The sequence below is a fragment of the Equus quagga genome, chromosome 1, assembly GCF_021613505.1.
Source record: "Equus quagga isolate Etosha38 chromosome 1, UCLA_HA_Equagga_1.0, whole genome shotgun sequence".
NCBI classification, from domain to species: domain Eukaryota; kingdom Metazoa; phylum Chordata; class Mammalia; order Perissodactyla; family Equidae; genus Equus; species Equus quagga.
The window spans coordinates 57,318,282-57,338,674 of record NC_060267.1 but is presented as its reverse complement, the minus strand read 5'-3'; the positions used below and the strand labels follow the sequence as shown (position 1 = coordinate 57,338,674).

The window sequence follows — 20,393 nt, the reverse complement described above, 5'->3', positions numbered from 1 at the left end:
TGCTGACTCAGGACCATGCAATGTGTTAGGGCCGTCATTAAGACAACATATCACATGTCCAGGATGGGGGGAGGAGTCAGGACTGTCCTCCCTCTAGGGCACACCTGGGAGTTTAGAAACAGCTCCTTGATTTAAGCTAGCTGTCCTCTTCTAGAAGAATGGTGGGCAGAAAAACATACTGCTTAATCCAGAGGTCTGATTAGCTGAACGATGATTAACTGAGAAGCTGGCCCTACTAAAGTGCATTATGCCTTCTATATTTTCCTACAAACTTTTAACCAAATTCAAGTGAATGCTAGAGTCACTACATGGTAAGCCAATTCTAAGATTCCTCACCAGCCTCACGTCAGAATTAGCTGCCAGCTGAAAGGAATATATTCTCATTAAAACAGGTGCTCAAGTAAAGAGCATTAACCTTACCATGTCCATTAAGGTCCATACTGCCCTGGACCTCACTCACCTTGGACCTTGGACACAGACTTTGAGGAAGTGTAGACAGAACACCAACCCCTCCTGGGAAGGACATCTAGAATGATGCTTTCCTTCTTCAGCGACTTCCATTAAGTTTGCCCTGGCAGACATGCTCTCAGAGGAGCTCCCCCTTCCCTAGTGGAGAGAAACTGGTATACCTAGATGGTAGAGAGCTCTTCCTCCAAGGGCCAAGGTTGCTTTTCTCCAGGCCACCACAGACAGCTATGCCTACGCCGCTTGTGAAACTACTGAGCACCTACGAGGTACCCTGCCGATTGCAGGGTGCCATGGGAGGTGGGGAGGAAGGGCAGTGTGGTGCAGTGGTAATGTGCAGGGACTCCTGGGGCCAAATGACTAGGTTGAATCCTGGCTCCACCACTTCTCAGCCCTGTGACCTTGGACAAGCTATTTGACCTCATCTTAAAGTGAGGATGGCGATAATACCTACCTCATGTAGTGGCTCTGAGGATTAAATAATTTAATTCATATCAAGTGCTCAGAACAAAGTCTTCCCCATAGTAAATGCCACTATTACTGTAAGCATAGTCAGGCTCTTGGTGAAACCCTAAAGCAGTGAATGTGCACATGGGTTACCTGGGATCTTGCTAAATGCAGATTCTGATTCAGGCCATCTAGGGTGGGGCCTGAGTTCTGCATTTCTGACCAGCCCCCAGGTGATACCAAAGCTGCTGCTCCACTGACCACACCTTGGGAAGCAAGGCCGTAGAGCATGCTGGGCGTCCTGGGAAGCTGCGGCAGTCTTGTCCAGCCTTGCCAAGTCTGAGACGCTCTTAAGCAGTCACTGGATTTTCAGTGGAGTGAGGTGATCTTTGTCACATCGCTCTTGTCAGGTAATTTGCATCATTGGTAAAGCATGTGAAGTCAATGTTGGAAGCAGAAAAAGCCACACTCTAATGGGCATGACGGGCCTACAGGGCCATTTACCAAAACTTTTACTTTCATTTTTTTCTAAACATGTGAACACTGCAGAGGGTGAGACAGGGAGACACATACCTGCACTGACCCGCCGGGGAGCATGTGAGACACACTAGTGTCTCTCCTTCCGTTGGTGGGAAACGCTCTCCAACAGTCACGGGAGCGACTGACAACTGCGACCCAATGCTGCCACATTAGGTAGGAGCAGCTCGACATTGATTTTCCCTCTTGGCTCTGGGGCCTGTATCATCACCACTCTTACCAAGCTGGCATCCTTAAAGGTTACTTATGGCCTCTGACTGGCCAATCCATGCCTTGGCTGTGGCCATCATTTTCGTTGACCTGTTTGGCACCATCTATTACTCCCTTCATTTTGAAACTCTCTTCTCTCCTTATCTCCATGAGGATTTTAGTTCTGCCAATTCCATAGTTAATTCTTTGCTTCCCTCCTTCCCTTCTGGACCTCTTTTAGTCCGGGGAACATTACAAAGACAAACAAGATGCAGTCCCTGGCCATGAGGAGCTTTCAGCTAGATGGAGAGGCAGACATGGACACAGCTAACTGCAGAAGCAGGTGACAATGTTCCTAAGGATTATGCCCAAAGACTTATGGAAACATAAAGGAGGGGCTACTACCTTAACCTGGGAGAATAAGAAAACAGTTCCCAGAGGAATGGACAGTGAGCTGAATCAGTGAGTGAAGCTTCTTTCTGCCCTTTTATTCAGTTAGTCTCCTACCCTTTGTGTGGCTCTCTCTAAACTCTGTTTCTCAGGAAAATCATTCACTTCACTCCCTCCTAAAGCTTCAGTGGTCACAACCATTAGATGAGTCCAAATTTACAGTTACATTTTCTTTGCCCTCTCTTTTGAGTTCAAGTCATGTGTCTCCATGAGCCTACTAGATATTTCTACGGGGTTGTCCTACTATCTCCTTACACTGAAGAAATCTAAACCTGAACTCATAGCCTTCCTCCTAAAACCAGTCCCCACAAGGCTCAAAACTTAGCAGTCACTCTTGCTTACTTCTTCACCAAATGCAGACAAACTTTCATCCATAGCATCCATCACAGCTACTTTTCCCACTGCAGCCAGTGCTGTCCTTGCTATCTCCTGCCTGGATTGGTAGGCTGGGCTTCCTGACTCCAGTTCCCTCCCAGCCCAACTCATTCTGCACCACTGCCCCATGTACTCATCCTAAAATTGCCCTGCTCAGAAACCTGCAGTGGTTCCACAATAGAGGGTAGGCTCCAAATCCCCCTCTACATGATCTGCACATAGTAGGTACTCAAAATTTATTTGCAGAAAGAATGAAACCAGGTTACAAATGTCAGAATAGTAGGTTCCAGCAAGAAATAGGTGTTACCCAGAGTGGGAAGGAGAGTAGTCTGTGGAGAGGGCCATCTTGAGGAGAGCTGTGGTTATGCCAGCCCAAGATGACCTGCAGCGAATGATGTGGGGACATAAGACCCTAACCTCCGACTCATCCCTCCTGTTGAGCTCCTGCTCTGCTCCCCATTGATTGAAACCAACTGGAAGCCGGAGGGCAAGGCGGCCTTTTGATGTAGTCCATATGGTCCCCAGGCCAGCGAGCAGAATGGAGAAGGTTGGAGAGTAGATGTAGTTGGGACAAATGTAACAATGTGGGACAGACAGAACACTTGGGTAGTTGGCAAAGTATCTTTGGCTTTCTATGTGCCACCATCACCACTCCATTAAACCAGGAGAGTTACCCTATTTGTAGGGTTCTGAGTTTTATGAGCCAAGAAGTCCCCTCCTACAGAGGGTGATCAGATAAATGTCTTCTGACTCTGACTCACTAGTCTACTCTGGGTTCTCATCTTCCAAAGTCATACCTGACTAGAGTCTAGAAATGAATATTCCCATCAGCATGTGGTTGTGACTATAATCATCTTTATCATCACCAGCATCTTTATCATCATGATCATCCTTATCATCATCATCTGATAGTGACTATCGGCTTACTTCCGATCTACATGAACCAGTTTGGACTGGCTAGAAATTGGAGGTGTGATGAATCCCACAGATCATGTTTTGTGCCTTCATTTGGCTAATGGAACAAAGGACACTTTTAATGGTCTCACAGGCTTAATGGCTTTCAAAAGAAAATAGGTCTAGAACAAGGAAGGCATGTAGTTCTCTCTTGGGTTAAGGAGTAAGTTTGTCACTTTGAGGGTCAAGGGTGCTTGATGCATTTCTTCCTGGAGAAGAGTTTTCATATTAAGGGAGGAAGAACTCTTGCCTGGATAGCTTTCCTACAGCGTCAAGTTTTATTATTTTTCTTGTGTTCTTATTAAATTGTCCTTACTAATTAGAGGCTTTCATTTATTTTCAATTGAACCTTTCCATATTAATAACTATCTGCATCCCACTAGTGGTCTGATGAACATTAAAGGAAGGTGGTTGTCTCAGGGAAGGGATGGTGAACACTCTTGCCTAATAAATTAAAAACTTTAAGAGTAATTAAAATATCAACCTTCATGTTGAATTAAATTTTTTTTGTATCAGCAACCTAAGTTATAAAGAGAAGCTCAGAGAAAAAATATAAAAGAAATCCTGATATTGGAAGAAAATAAATATGGCCAAATGGAGATAAGATGATCCTAAGCGAGCAACAACAATGATAGTATCAGCTACCATTTCTTGAGGACTCAGCATGGGCTGGGCCCTGTGTGAAATGCTTTACATATGCCATTTCATTGAATTCTCCAACTATCTTAATAAAGATAAATGAGCTGAGGCTTAGGTAAGACAGATAACCTGCCCAAGATTACAGACCTGATAAATGCTGGAGCTGGAGTTAAAAGGCAAGCTAACTTTACTTTAAAACCTGCAATCTTAGCCACTATTCAGGCAAAACTGGCACATGACTACACTACTCCCTGACCCTTTGCCACGGCAGAAGTTCCTGTTGATCGTGTTGAAGGGCCTCCTTCCCTCTCGTCCCAGATGGGGCTTCACAACCTTTCTCAACCGAGTGTCTCTCCTGACCACTCTAATCTATTGGAAGTGACTGGATCCCTGAATGCCGCTTCCCTGTTGGTGACAAAGGTTACCTTTCAGCTATGGCCAGAAGAGGATGCAGACCTCCTTTGGCACCTGCTGATCATGTAGATGCTTAGGCCTGCACTTTTCCTTCTTTTAAAAATATTTTTGATAGGGGCTGGCCCCGTGGCCGAGTGGTTAAGTTCGCGCACTCCGCAGCAGGCGGCCCAGTGTTTCGTTGGTTCGAATCCTGGGAGTGGACATGGCACTGCTCATCAGACCACGCTGAGGCAGCGTCCCACGTGCCACAACTAGAAGAACCCACAACGAAGAATACACAACTATGTACCGGGGGGCTTTGGGGAGAAAAAGGAAAAAATAAAATCTTTAAAAAAAAAAAAATTTTTGATAAAGATTTGTGAGATATACATACAGAAAAGTGCAAAAAAGAAAGATGTTATAGTGCGTAATTTATCACAAAACAAACAGCTGTGTACCTGTCACTTAGGCTGAGAACTAGGACATCAGATCCACAGAAGCCCCACCTACGCGCCCGCCTACCTCAAGAGAGCCACTAGATTATACTTCAATAACAAGTTAAAACAGAATTCACCACATTAATAAAAAGCATGAGTCTATCAATAAATAGAGAAGAAATCATTTCATAAAATTCATTATTCCACAATCTTTTACATTCTTTTCTGAACTTCCCAGTCTGATTCTCTGCGCTTGATTCTCAGCATTCTTCCCTGACCTCTCTACAGTAATTTCATTTTCAGCTATGCCAAATCTTCTGTTAAATCCATTGATTGCACTTTTCATATTCGCTATTGTATTCTTCATTTCTAAAATTTATATTTGGTTCTTTTCCATATCTCCTTGTTCTCTGGAAAATTATCGATCTTGTCTTTGATATCTTTGAATATAGTAAATGCAGTGATTTTTCAAGTCTCTATCTGATAATTCCAATCTCTGTATCCCCTGTAGGTCTATTTCTATTGCTATTTTGTATTGTGGGTTAGTCCTTATTTTTGCTAAAGTGTTTTTCAAAATAATTTGAGAACTTTGATGATGTTATCTTTCTCCAGATAAGATTCATATTTGTTTTTATTATGGATCTTTTCCAAGTTTCAGAAAAGAGAAGATTTAGAATATTTTGTTCAGCATTTCTAATTGCCCTCAGCAGGGCAGTTGATCCAAATTACCTCATCTGCCATTTCAGAAAGCAAAAGCAACTTACACTCATTTACTTTTTTTTCTTTTTGAGGAAGATTGGCCCTAAGCTAACATCTGTTGCCAATCCTTCCCCCTATTTTTGCTTGAGGAAGATTGTCACTGAGCTAACATCTGTGCCAATTTTCCTATACTTTGGATGTGGGATGCCACCACAGCATGGCTTGATGAGCTGTAGGTAGGTCCATACCCGGGATATGAACCTGCAAACCTTGTGCCACTGAAGCGGAGCACATGAACTTAACTACTACGCCCCCAGGCCAACCCCCCAGCTTGTACCTCTTAAGGATGAAACTACCTAGGGAAGTCCCCTCATTATAGTTTTTCCTACTGCTTCCACCCCTAGAACCAGGTAACTATCTTTGAATACATGGATATATTCTAAAGGGTTGGAAAATCTCTGCCAAATTCTCTTGTGCCAGACCCTGGACAGAGCGTCTTAGAGTGGAGTTCCTGGGGACGGGCTGAATGCACAATGACACACCTGATAATACGATTAAACAGGAGGGAGTGGTGGTTTGGGTACAGTCACTGCTGATTCTCACTCCTTATTTCAGAAATGTACAAAGGGTGCAGCTTTTAGAAAAACTGAAAAATGTCTCCATGGTCCTGGTGGCAAAAGAGATACACTCACCAGAGAGCTGTCAGGTCAGATGAGCTACGAGGCTAGGCCTGATTCTTTCTCACTCTTTTTCCATCAAATACCATCATACCTAGGCAACTCACAGGTTTCTCTTCCCTGGCTGTTCTTGAGAAGGAGTTTAACAAAGAACCTCGTTTGCTTATTGCTGCCAACTATGGTGACTCCGTATACCATAAATTAACATCTCTGTGCAACTCAAAGTCTTCTCAGGATTCCAGCCTTACTTATGTCCTTACTCGGGCTCAAATAACTAAATCATCAATAGGGAATTTGGCACTGATCAAACTTTTCTATAGAGGGAAAAATCTCCATACATTATGCTTATTTTTTTCAAGAGATTTTGGACTTACTGGAAAAAATTCCAGACCGTTTCTTCTTCTGCCACTAATAGCTGTGTGACCTTGGCAGTCATGTCACCTTTTTGGGTCTAGGTTTCAACATCTTTTAAATGAGAATATTGGATGAGAAAGCCCACTGTGGCTCTACAATTTGCTGGATTGTTATTTTCCAAATATCTTAAATTCTAGTACTTTTCCTTCTTCCAACTACTACTACACCTTATACATGATAAGTTCTCAATAAATGTGTGACAAATAAATTAATATGTAACATACAATATAAGACAGCGTTATATTATATGATGTATAAGGAATAATATCATCTATAACTCATTTAACATTTGGGGAATACCTCACATCTGCTAACACATCAGTCATTGATTTCAAGCACACTTCCATTTCCAGCTACTTTGGAGGAACTGGTACCATACGAGCGCTTTCACCACACATTAAAAATCTGGACAAAAACATAAGAGGCTAATGTTTTCATAAAGAGGACATAAAGCAGCACAGGGTTGCAATCCCTAAGAGAATGGAAAGTCACGGGGTGATTATGCGCCTGTTCTCTAACTAGGAACAATGTCCTCACAGCAGCACAAAGAGCTAGAGCCCAAACTGACAGACCACTGCCATCCTACTGATCCGAGAGGCAGAGGTCAGATGAGAACCTGGGCGGCTGTAGTGGCTGGGGTGGGACATCAGAGAGGAGGCAGCTAGGTAGATAAGGGGCCCCTGGAGTTAGTGTAGGGGTCCTTTGTGTGTCCATGGCTTAGGGCTGACTTATATGTGTGTAGGGTGAAACCTCTGAGGCCTGTCAGATAGCAGCTGCTACAGGATCAAAAGCACAAAAGAGATCCTGTAGGTTAAGCAGTGCTGGGGAAAGAGCAGTGTCAGTAGGTTGGGGTCTGGCTCTGCCCCGGTGGAGAGATTTAGTTACCATCTCATTAATACCCTGGGCAACTGACTGAGACACTGGAAAGGATACACCTTAGGAGTAAAGACCTTACCCTGGAGTAAGGCCTATGCTAGACCCATCCTGACAAAGCCCAAAACCAAGCTTTGACCAGATTTGAAGGGGAAATGGAGTTTGGAGGTTGAGGGGTTTGGGCTTTCAATTGCTCTGCACCAAGAAGCAAAAACCGAGCCCACACAAGTTCCCGCTTCTCAGCCAGTAACTGAACTGCCTGCTGAGGAATCAACACTCTTAGAAAGATGATAGAACCCAGGTTTCTACAACATATGATTCATGATTCTGGCGTTTAGAAAAAAATCACTGGATCTATAAAGAAATGGGAAAAAGCTGACACATAGTCAAGAAAAAATAGTCAATAGGGAACTGAAAACGAGATTAGTCAGATGTTGGATTTAGCAGACAGGATTTTAAAACAGCTTAAAGAATGTTTAAAGAATTAAAGAAAATATATTAAAAGAATTAAAGGAGTATATGGTCTTAAAGAGGAAACAGGGAATTTCACAGATAAATGGAAACTGTAAAAAGAAACCAAATGGAGATTCTATAACTAAAAAGTAACTAGAATGAAAGATTCATTGAATAGGCTTAATAAAGATGGAGACAGCCCAGGAAAAAGTGAGTTACCTCAAAGAACAATTGATAAGAATTATTCAATCTGTGGGACACAGAGGAAAAAAAGACTGCAGAAAACTGAACAAAGGGCCAGGAACCAATGAGGTAACACAAAGCCGCCAAATGCAAGTGCAACTAGAGTCCCAGAAAGAGAAGAGGAGATCAGGGCAGAAAAAATATTTGAAGAAATAAAGGCAATAAAACTTCCCAAACTCGATGAAAACCAATTTATGAATGAATCTGAGAAGCTCAGCAAACCCCAACCAGGACAAATATAATGAAAACCACAACAAGACACATCATAGTCAACTGCTGAAAACAAAGATAGACAACCCAGTAAGCAGCCAAAAAAGGGGAAAGAAACTTTGTACACAGGGGAACCATGATAAGAACATCAGTGACTTCTCATCAGAGACAATGGAGGCCAGGAGAAAATGGAACAACACCTTAAAGTTCTGAAAGATTAAAAAACCCTGTGTATCAAGAATTCTATACCCAGCAAAAACATTCTTCAAAAGAGGATGGGATGAAGACATTTTAAGATAAATAAAAGATGAGATAATTCATCAGCAGTGGATCTGGGTTACAGAAATGCTAGGGGATGTCCTTCAGGATGAGTGGAAATGACACCATGAGGAAACTTGGATCTACAGAAAGGTACCTGAAATGGTAAATACCTGAAATGGTAAATAAGTGGGTAAATATAAAAGACTATGTTTTAATTTTTTCTCATAATTTACTTAAAAGACTACTGACTGTTTAAAGCAAAAATTATTAACACTTTGGGTAGTGTTTATAATATACGCGTAAGTAAGCAGAAGTAAAAGATGTGTGGCAATCACACAGGACAGGGGGTCGGGTAAATGACATGATACTATTTTACTGCAAGCCTATTATGTTTGTGACGTACACTTAAAATGTGTGAATTTTATTGAATAGAAATTATACTCCAATAAAGTTGATTTTTAAAAATTAAGTGTAGAAGTTCCACTTTCATCAGACCAACTTGGAGCCTGAGGTAGGAAGACAGGGAGTAGGAACCACAGGAATACTAAGAGCTAATATCTGCAGCATGCTTCTCATGTGTTGAGCACAATTCTAAATGCTTTAGAAGCACTTACTTTTTTTAGTCCCCACAACAACTCCGAGGGGTAAGTGCAATCGGAACCCCCAATTTATAGATCAGGAAACCGAGGCACATAGCTAATAAGTGGCTCTGGGAATTTAAACCCAGGTAGTGGGACTCCACTGTCTGTGTCCTCAACCACTAATTGTCATGAGTCAGTGAGAGGGAAAGAACCAAGAGTGACAGGGCTCATGTTCTGCAAATTGATCACTTCATGGGACACTGACCTCACTGGATCTTCATTTCCTCTCCCTTCATTTTTCTCTCCAGCATTTACAAAGTATGGGTCACTTGTAAGCCTTTATTATTGCCATTATTTTAAATTAGGTTCCAGTCACCTTGCTGCTGGCTGTTATTTCACGTTTGGGGATCTCCACGAAAGGGCAAGCACAAAGAAAATCAGTCCTGGGCTTTCTTGAGTTTAAGAGCCCTCTCTTGTTTCGAGTTACACCACCTGCCACGGTCCTGGGCACGTGATCAGCGCGAATAAATATTGTTGACTTACTCTATGATATCTTCTGGACTGATTGCTACTGTATTGGGAGCTGAAAGAGTGAAGGGATTTGCCAAAGGTCACATCCTTGTTGGTCTAGAATTAGTGATTAAAAAAGAAATTCTCAGGTCATTGCTGTTCTCGATCATTGAAGCACAGAATGATACTGATCAGACCAATTTTAGGGCTAATATAGTTTAACCCTTACATTTCCCAGATGAGGAAACTGAGGGTCAGAGGTTAAATGATAAGGTCCTGTCACCGGCCAGACTTAGATCCCTGGGCTCCTCACCCGCAGGCCCAGAGTGCCGCCTCCTTCATCACAAGTCCCTCAGGTGGCAATGACATCATTTCTCATCAGCCCCTGTGGCCAAAGGGGTTCACGAACCATGACAACGTAACCAAACCAACCCCTGAACTATCAGCTGTCCTCAATCTCAAAAGCCAGCAGGGCACCCTGCTGCGACAGCTGTGCTCGCCTCCAAACGGCAGGGACCCGACCCTGCAGGGACTCTTGCCCGCGTGGAAGGCAGTCTGGCCCCGGCTCTGCTCGCTACTCTGAGAGGAGCACTTGGGACTGTGTTTGCCTCTCTATCAATTAGGGATAATGTCCCTGCCGTCCCGGACCACTGGGCCGATTAGGCAGCTGCTGGAGTCTGACAGCCTCGCACGGATGCCGAGTATTGCTCTGAGTTGGTGGTGACCCTAACGTTTAGCACCACCCACAGTTTGTTCTCAAATCGAAAGAGGACACTTTCGTCACTGGGGGAATGTCTGTGCACTTTAGTAAACACGAGAAGTTGTGGTATGATTGGACACATTCTTTGTCATTATTATTTTTTAAGCTGCTATATGTAGAACACCGACTAACAGAGATTTCCCAGTTTAGTCACATACTGTTATTGATAGTCAACAAGCTTTCAGTAAAACTCCGTGGCAGCAGGGACTGGCACTTTCGAATGCGTGCGTTGTTTAAATTACCCTGCTTTGCTGGATTTGGGTCGACTTTCTCTCCTTATCACCTGACGCTGTGGCTCATGGTGTCCACAGAGTCTCTCTCCAAGAGGTGGATTTAAAAGAGTCTTTGTTGGTAGATGTTCATGGGCTTTACAGGAAAATTGTCATCCCTTCCATGTAGTAGCCATCATTGGTCTCACCTTGTAGGTAGAGAAACTGAGGCAAAGCAGAAAGCAGGGAACAGAGAAGCCAGCGGCAGAGCTAGGATGGTACCTGCGTCCCTGACCTCCTAGTCCAGGGCCCCTTCAGAGGCACCTGGAAGGCACAGGGACAAGAGCTGATGAATTGGAGGGGAGAGGGAGGGCAGTGGACCATCAGGAGTCGCGCCGGGCAATGTGGGAGAGGGCAAGCATCAATTCCAAGCCGCTGCACCCATGAAAGGTATGGGGGGGCTGGGGCAGGGTGGGTGGGACCCTATTCTAAATTCTGTCCTGTTTCTGAGAGGCAAGGCATGCCAACACCAGGAAGCTGACTGCAGACTCCTCACAGCAAAGAGCACCAGCCAATCTGTCTGGGATGTTAAGAGGCCACGCTGTTTACAGCTGACCTCCAAAGGGTCTGCTCGGCCAGCGAATGCAAGCCTGCTCTGCCTGGGGCGGGAGGGTGGAGGGAGCACCGACACCCCTCAGTCTTGCTCCCTCTTGGGGTGGCTGTGAACTGACGTGTGCGAGGGAGCTCTGTGGGTTCCAAGACTATACAAAACCAGAGGGTCCCCTCATGACTGCCATGAGTCTCCTTACAGATGGTGTAGGAATCAAGAGTCCTGGCTGCCTGCCGCCGGCTAGCTGCGTGACCTTGAGAAAGCCATTTAACTGGTCTTGTTGCAGTGTGCTATCTGTAGAATGGAAACTTGGTTGGACCAGATATCTGAAGTCCTTTCCCACTCAGACATTCGGATTCAGGAAAGGCACCATGAGATGAATGGAGGGAACAGTGTTTTCTGACTTCCTGTTTCAGTGAAAGGACTGGTAGATAAGGGGGTCTAGAGGATTTCTGAATGGGGAGGGCGGTGGACGGGGCAGCCTCTGGCCCCAAGAGAAGTACAGAGAGGGATGCACTTATGGGTTATCCTGGGCACATGGCCCAGTCTTGTAAGTAGCAGCCTTGTAAGTGTCCCCTCGTTTTGGTTTAAGGTCCTATGACATTTAAGACTCCTTTAGGACAAAAGGGATGAAAAGGCAGAAGCAGCAAAACAGAAAGTGAGAGGAGGAAGGGGCCAAGTCCAAGGAAATGAACGGGGAGAAGGGGTAGAGGGTAGAGAGGCAAGGAGGCTGGTAGAAGGCAGGGGCGATGGGCTGGCGCAGAGAGGATGAGACAGTGAGGGAGGAAGGAGACGCAGCGGGCAGCCAGTCCAGGCCCTTCAAGTTATAGGTGGGACAGAGGACTAGAGGCAGAACTGCCCTTCCCAGGGTCACGGGGCCAGTTCTGGGTGAAGGTCGGGGTGGAGTTGCCATCCCCTGCCCACTTCAGGCTTGTGCGCTACTGCACCACCCACACCAGGTCGGAGAAAGGGCGGGGTGCAGGTGGGGAGGGCAGCAATGCAGATTTGAGTCTCTGCTCTGACTCAGGGGTCTTCTCTGGGACTCAGTTTCCAAAATCTGTAAGTTTCAGGGGCTGAGTTACTTGATTGCAATTATCAGCTCTAGACATACTTTCCTCAAATGGGGAATGACGGTGTTGTTAGTGCCACTGAGTCTGACTCCTAGTGACCCTGTGGACAGCAGAACCCTGCCCGGTCTTTTGGTGCCGTCCTCTCACCTTCTGGTGATTGAGACAATGCTCTGCTGTTATTCATAGTGTTATCATGGCCATTTTTTGGGAAGTGTGTGGCGGGGTCCTTCTTTCGAGTCTGCATTAGTCTGGAAGCTCCTCTGAAACCTTTCCACCATGGGTGACCCTGCTGGTATTTGAAATCCTGGTGGCATAGCTTTCAGCATCACAGCAACACGCAGCCACCACAGTATGACAACCCACAGACAGGTGGTTTGGTTCCCTGACCAGGAAAGGAAGCCGGGCTGGGCCGCGGTGGTGAGAGTGCCGAATCTTAACCACTAGACCCCCAGGGCTGGAATGGTGAGATGTCCTTAGCTACAAGTGAGGGTAACGAGCTGTGTGCCAGGACGATCTCTGGTGCCCAAGCCCTCCTTCTGTCTAGGACAGTGCGGGCATTCCCCTGGGCCACGGAGCACTGTCCTGGGAGCAGGAATGGTGAGTGCAAATGCACTGTGGCCCAACTTCCCAAAGAGCAGATTTCATGCAGGGTGGCAGGGCTGCTTTTGAACCATCCAAGGTGAAAACACTCAGAACAGTTGTTTTAGCAGCTCTAATGTGCCCTCAGTGGGTCTGATTAGCCATAGTGTTTGCTAACCATTGTGGCCAGTTTCACAGTTACTAGTCCCCAGGAAGGGAGAACCTATTCTGGGGGGAAACCCCATCTCAGGATGCGTATGGTTCACCTGGGCACTTGGGCACTAGGGGGAGTCTATAACTTTTGAAGCAGGAAATTTAAAGTCAAGAATCCCCTCCATCAATAATGATTTAAAAAAAAAAAAAAGAGTGTTGGGTGTCTGGGAGTGTAGGGTTTCTGGCAGAGTCCTCAGAGAGAGCAGGATGCCCTGACTTGGCCTCCGGAAGGGAGGCCGTGCAGGGCGGGAGAGCAGGGGCTGCTCTGGCCTGGTTCTGACCCCAGCTCTGCCCTCAGCTGGCCATGTCCAGGGTGGGTTAATGAATAGCCCTGGGATTCAAGATCCACCATCCGTTCTGAACTCTTTAGGAGACTTCCCAGACATTTAGCTGTCTCTCTGCAGTGCGGTCTTTTGAACATTTCTCATGGAGAAGAAAGAGCAGATGCTGTTTAGAAAACTGCCTTATGGGTGTGGCATCCAGGACCCACCACCGTCTTCTCCCTGAGGACTTTTCTCGCCTGGTCCTTACTGCTTCCTGCTCTCTAGTGCATTGGTCCATGCTTGGCTGGCCTGCATTGGTGACCCAAACAAATGAGGTTTTCACCCCCAGTGTCCTTTCATCTCCATCCCTATCTCTTCTACACAAACCTCAAGGCTCATCTCAAATACTGCCTCCTTCACAAAACTGTTCCGGACTGCCACACTCCCTGGGAACTCACCCTGTGAATCCATTTCATGATCTGTATGATGCAAGTCAAATAATCAGACACATGCCTCTCTGGTAGATTTTTGGTCTCGGGTTGCTAGTTAACTTTTGAATATTCTTTATCTTTTAAAGTATACGTTTTGTCTTGATAGTGATCTTGTCATATATTTCTATTTTACATGCCTAACGTAATGTGACAGCTACCATTTAACTGAATACTTACTATAAGCAAGGCACTGTTAAAGTGCTTTGCATGCATTCACTCAGTTAGTTTTTCTAACAACATGTGAATTTGTTCTATTATTACTCCCATTTTACAGATGAGGAAACTAAGGCACAGAGAGGCTTAGTAACTTCCCTAGGTCACCGAGTACGTCAGTGGCAGAAGCTAGACAGTCTGATTCAAGAGCTCTTGCTCAAAACCACTGCGCCTTAAGTCTCCCTGGCGTCTTCTATATGGTACCCACTCAACAGGTATTTGTTCACTGATTAATGCTGATTATTTTTTGGGAAACAGCTCTAATCTGAGCAAGGAGAAAGAGGAAGAAAGAGTTTGGCTCCCCTCCACACATGGTCCTCACTGCTCCTTCTCATTTCTCAATTAATAACAGGCTATTTTCTACTCTGTGGGTTTCCAGAAATAACACTTTAAACTGAGAAAGAGCTAATCTTATAAAAATTCATATCATAGGAAAAACGTATCCCATGAAAAGTCTTTAAGGCATTCAAGCATCTTGCCAGATGGGGACAGTATCCTACTTATCTCTGTGTCCCTAATGCCTTGCTTACTGCTTGGCTCACAGAAAGTGCTCAATAAATGTTCGCAGTGAATGGATGGTGCTTCCCAAGGCTGGTGCTGGTCCTGCCTGGAGGTGACCGTTCAATCTCCTTCATCGTCAGGTCAAGGCTGGGCTGCTGTGAGCGTTTGTCAAAGACCACACAAATCTAAAAGACGCTTCCTCATTCCATCTGTCTGCTCCCTTTTCAATCCACTCCTGAGAGTTCTTCTCCAGGAGGGCACACAGGGGTATATGGAAAGGAGGACATGACCCCCTGTTGGAGCTCCACAAACACATGCACTCCTTTCATAGGCGTGGCAAATATTCAACCGCAGCCTTCCACGTTTACTGTCCATGTTCACTGTGCAATGTTCACGTCCATATGGCTTATTTTTGGCACGACGTGCTGCTTCCAGCACTTCTGCTGTTGGAGAGCGGAGCCCCGCAAGCAGCGAGGCAGATCTCCTTCACTGTGGAAGAGTCTTGAAGAAGCAAAATGGACAGATCCTTCAGTGACACAGAACTTCACTGAAAGAGTCAGCGGATTTTTACGTCCACAATGAAATCACCCCAAGCTTACTGCGTCCTGTGTGTAACCCTAGGCCACGTCATCCTCCTTCCTTTCCACAGTTTCCTAGAGTGCCCCTCCTTGCTTATCCTTCCAGATCCATCCCAAATGGCACCTCCCCCAAGAAGCCTTCCCAGATCCTCTATCTCCACTCCCAAAAATATGGTGTCCCAAAAGTGTCCTTGCCACAGAACTCATCACATCTTACTCAAGCTTTTGTGGCTTTTTTTGGCACTCTCCAATTTTTGTTCTATGCCATCGTTTCTATGAACATTTGTTCTACACTTCGGGTTCTCTGGAAGACATGCGGCCTCTGACTCACTTCTGTGTCTGCTGTGATGACTAGCAAGATCTTACACAAAGTAGGCACTCAGGAGGTTTCGCTGCACAAATTAATGAATGACTCACAGACTTGTACCCTCTCACTCATCTCTCTCCCTCCACAACCTGTGATCTCGAGATTTCAATGGCGTTTAATGCACACACAGACATGTAAAACATAATGGCAACTTTTTGGGTTCAGAGTTACAGATCCCACAAACTACTCAATTAGGCTATTTGTTACAAGAAATAACAGCTTATCTACATATCACCTGTGTGTATGCTACATGTCACATGATTGCCATTAAGATCAAATAAGACAGAAGAAATAGGGGTTGGCACCACACTCCACTTCGGCGGCCTGGGTTTGGGGGTTGGATCCTGGGCAGAGAACCCACACCACTCATCAGCCATGCTGTGGAGGCATCCCACATGTAAAATGGAGGAAGATTGGCACAGATGTTACCTCAGGGCTAATCTTCCTCAAGTAAAAAAAGACAAGAGGATTGGCAACAGATGTTAGGTCAGGGCTAATCTTCCTCAGCAAAAAAAAAAAAAAAAAGATAGAAGAAGTAAAATCCTTGGAAATGCTAAAGAGGGCGTAAAGAAATGGAAAGTCTAGCATGAGCATCGTTGTAGTGAGCTGGCTAGTTCTTAGTGCCTGCTGTGTACAGCACTGCCACTGAGCCATGAGGGACTGTGTGACAACGGCCACTCATTCTACAAAGATTTATCTGGTATCATAGATGGCGAGGACATAGCAGTGAACAAAACAATCAAAAATTGTTGTCCTCATGGAAGTTATATTCTTGCAAGGCAAGGGTAATAAATAAATAAACAAGCAAACATATAGGATGACAGATGGCGAAAAGTGATGTGCGAAAAATGAAGCAGGGAATGGGCACAGGAAACGTGAGGATGGCTGAGATGGGTGGGGAGAGAGGCCTCTCTGGTGAGATGACATTTCCGTGGAGACTGAAGGAGGAGAGCAGGCCAGTGTGTGGATCGCTGAGGAAAGGGCATCTCAGACAGGAGGGGCAGCAGGGGTGAAGTGCTCCCGTGGGAGGGGGTTTGCACTGTTGGAGGCCCAGCAAGGAGGTCACTGAGGCTGGAGAGGAGGAGAGAAGGGAAGGTGCTAGGAGATAAGGCCAGAGAGGAGCGGGGGGGTCACAGAGGGTCCTGTGGGACTCTGGGTCTCACATGGTGAGTTTGGGAAGCCTAGGAGGGTTCTAAGCACAGCAGTGACACGTATTTTAAGAGGACCATTTTGGCTGCTGTGTTAAGACGAGGCTGTGACAAAGGGCAAGGGTGAAAGTGGAGAATCTTGTCAGGATACTGTGATAATCCAGGTCAGAGGTGACAGTGGCTGGCCCTGGAGTGGAGGTGGACGTGGTAAGAAGCAGTGTGATTCTTGATATATTTTGAAGGTATGGCTGATAGGATTTTCTGATGGACTGGACACAAAGGGTGAGAGAAAGAAATAGGTCAAAGGTTTTGGCCTGAGTAACTGGAAGGATGAGGCTGATGTTTACCAAGATGGGAAAGACTCTGGGAAGATTGGGAGTTCTGTTACGGATGTGGTAAGCTCGAGATGCTTACTAGATATCTGATGTAAGAAGGTATACAAGTCTGCAGCTTAGAGGAGCAGTCTGAGCTGGTGACATCCAGTTTGTAGTTATTAGAAGATATATAGTTGATATTTAATGCCACAAGACGGACACGATAACCAAGGACTGAGTGTAGATAGAGGGGAGGTCCAAGGATTGAGGGTGGAGCTCTCCGATGTTAAGAGGATAAGAAGATGAGGGGGAAATCAGCAAAGGATTCTGACGATGGAAAACAAGTGAAGTAAGGACAGAACTAAGAAAGAACCGTGTCCCAGGAGCCAAGTGATGCTAATCTGGTTCAAAGACAGGGGGTGACCAGCTGTATCCAGTGCTGTGACAGAGCAAGTCAAATGGCACCGGAGAGAAATGACCAATGGATTCAGTAACGTGGAAATCATTGGTGGTCTTAACAAGAGAAGTTTAGTGCAATAGGGGAAAAACTCTGACTGGAATAGATTCAAGAGAAAAATGAGAAGGCAAGAATTGGAGGTAACAAATAGAGGCAACTCTTTTGAGGAGTTTTGCTGAAATATAAAAGGAGGCAGCCAAAAGCTAGGAAAACCGGAGGCAGCAGGCATTTGTCTAGATCTGCAGTTGGAGGAGATATTGCCGATGCTCTCCTGGACTACATCAGCCAAACTGGTACAGGCACTTGCCCACCTGTCTACACACTTTACTATCGAAAAAGTCACAGACACTATTCCAGTGAGAAAGACAGAAAGGCTGGATTAGCCCTTTCTTTAAGTTCCCCAAAGGGCTACTCTCTTTCCATCGGTGACCCACAGGAAACAAGGCAGAGTTGTTAGCCCTACGCAGAAGCATGAAGCTACCTGCAGGGCTGCCCACAATAGCAAAACCATCTCAGTGCCATCATCTTTAATGACAAGATATCCTCCTGAGCTGCGTGGAAAGTAACATCAGGGCCTTCTATTCAAGGTGCTATATCAGGTCTTCATCTTCTTGAGGAGAGAATCCCAAGGTGTGTCACCTCTTCCCGACCACCACAGTGCAGCTCCACCAGTATTTAAATGCGGGTGCAGACAAGACACCTTTAGGAAGTTTCTTCTACAATGGAACTCTAGCTACTCCATCTGATCCAGTCTCCCTTTTCATGCACTGAAGCATGAGTGATTCTCAACCATATGTGTCTCTAATTAAGAATCTCTGTATCAGAGTAATGATGGTAGCTATTTCTATTAATAACAATCTCCTTAATCTCTCTGTGATCGATTGCACTGTTTGTACAATTATCCCCACCCACGCTTCTCTGGAGGTACAGTATACTTCTTTGTCCCATTATCTTTGGGACAAAGATGGCATGTGACTTGCTTTGGCCACTGGAATGTAAGCAGTTATGATAGAAGCCATATTTGAGCAAAAGTCTAAAATATGCTTGTGTGGTTTAGCTCTGTGCCCTCTTTGTGAGCATCTGCCCTCTGCCATGAGAACAACCTGGCCTACATACTGGATGCTTCTTCAACTTGGGCTCTGGAAGAAGGTGACATACAGAACCAGCCCAGAGCCCAGCTGAGCCCAGAAGAGCTGCAGCTGGCCAACATCCTCAGGTAACATGAGCCAGGCATAAACGTTTCTGGTTTTAAGTCACTGAGGTTTGGGATTATTTGTTCCTGTAGCAAAAGCTGACTGACACACTCTTTTATTAGACTGTCAAATTCCTCAGGTGAAAGGAGCATATTCATTCTTTATGGTACGTCGTCATACCCGGCACAGTGCTCTGAAACTGTGGGCCCCCATAACGGGGTAAGATTCATTACGCCCATTGTAGCTTTGTTGGCTGAAGTTTGGAATCAAATTGTAGTTCGTTTCATGACACATCATAGTAAGCTCCTTAAAGACATGTTTAAAGTCACTCTCAGCCTGCCTTCTCATTCCTTGATTTTGGTCTATTGAATTATGGCTAATTTACCAAGAAACTCAAATAATTTAGGCTTCACAAAAGGGGAATTGGGCCTTGGCCATTATATGCACTTCTTCTACTCCTACGTGCCCAAAATTGGTCAAGGCCAAATAGAGAGGATCTGTTTAAACGTGTTTGTGTGTCTTTGCTCTCTGTTCACTTCTGAGCTTAAGACAGAACACGAGCTTTGCCCAGGGGGCCCCACTGCACAGAGAACAGCCCAACTCTTATCTTCATTTATCCAGTAAATTACCCTACTGTGTGGAGAGACCATTCTAGGCTTTGTGCAGGAATCAGAGACAATCTAAGGCATAGTTCTGGGCATCAAGGGGCTTTATACTGTGATGGAAGAGACAAGACATTTCTGTGAAAGTCTAACACACGAGCTGTATACCACTTACTTCCTTACAAGAGGGTGTGTGGCATGGTAGGAAAGAGAGGGTCTGTAAGTCAGGAGACCTGGTTCTAGCACTGCTCTGCTGCTGATTAATTAAGTTCCTTTGGGAAGAGCATCCCACCATTCTGTGAATGTACGAAAGGCATTGAGCAGGCTAATAGAAGGTCACTCACACTTCTATGCTTTTATGACTCTAAGAGATATCACCAAGCATTGTAATATGTGCTTGGTACTGGTGTCAAAGGCTGGGTATTCAGAGGACCTCTTTGTTTTGCTGTCCCCTGCCCCCATGTCCAAGCTACTCTGGTTTCAGCCCAGTCATAGAGCTCTCTGAAGGAGCAATGACTTGAGAGTGAAAAATCTCAGCACACAAGTCCAGAATTATGCTGGATATCACCACTTGAACAAGGAGGACTGGAAGGAGAAGCCCTCCGAAAGCTGCCTTAGCCCCCAGGAGCAGCTCGGGCCGGGGTTTGCTGGAGCTGATGCTGGGTGCCCAAAGCTGCTGTGTTCTGCACTGGGGCTCACCCACGATGGGACAGGCTTCTGGAGGAGGGGTGGAAGAGGCGCTGTCCCCAGGACTGATATCTCGATAGACATTATCTCTCCAATGCCCTTCTGCCTGATTCAGAGAGTTGAACACCCTGCAACCCTCAGGCAAAACCAGTTCTCCCAATGACAGGCAGCGTGCCCATAAATAGGGCTTCTGAGGCCGGAACTGCCCCATTTGACATGAAAGGAGGAGAGGGCTGGGAGAAATGGAAAAAGAACTTTTTGTACATCCTCTGAAGCTTTTCTGATTGTTCTTTGGAAAAATACAGAAAGTAGAGACAATCCCACTGGCTGA

At 45.5% G+C, this 20,393-nt stretch overlaps 1 protein-coding gene across 19 annotated transcripts in view; it reads right to left on the bottom strand.

Moving 5' to 3' along the window:
• The window catches only part of CACNA1C (calcium voltage-gated channel subunit alpha1 C), a 596,360-nt gene that overhangs the window by 201,965 nt on the left and 374,002 nt on the right, over positions 1-20,393 (bottom strand). The window lies entirely within an intron of this gene.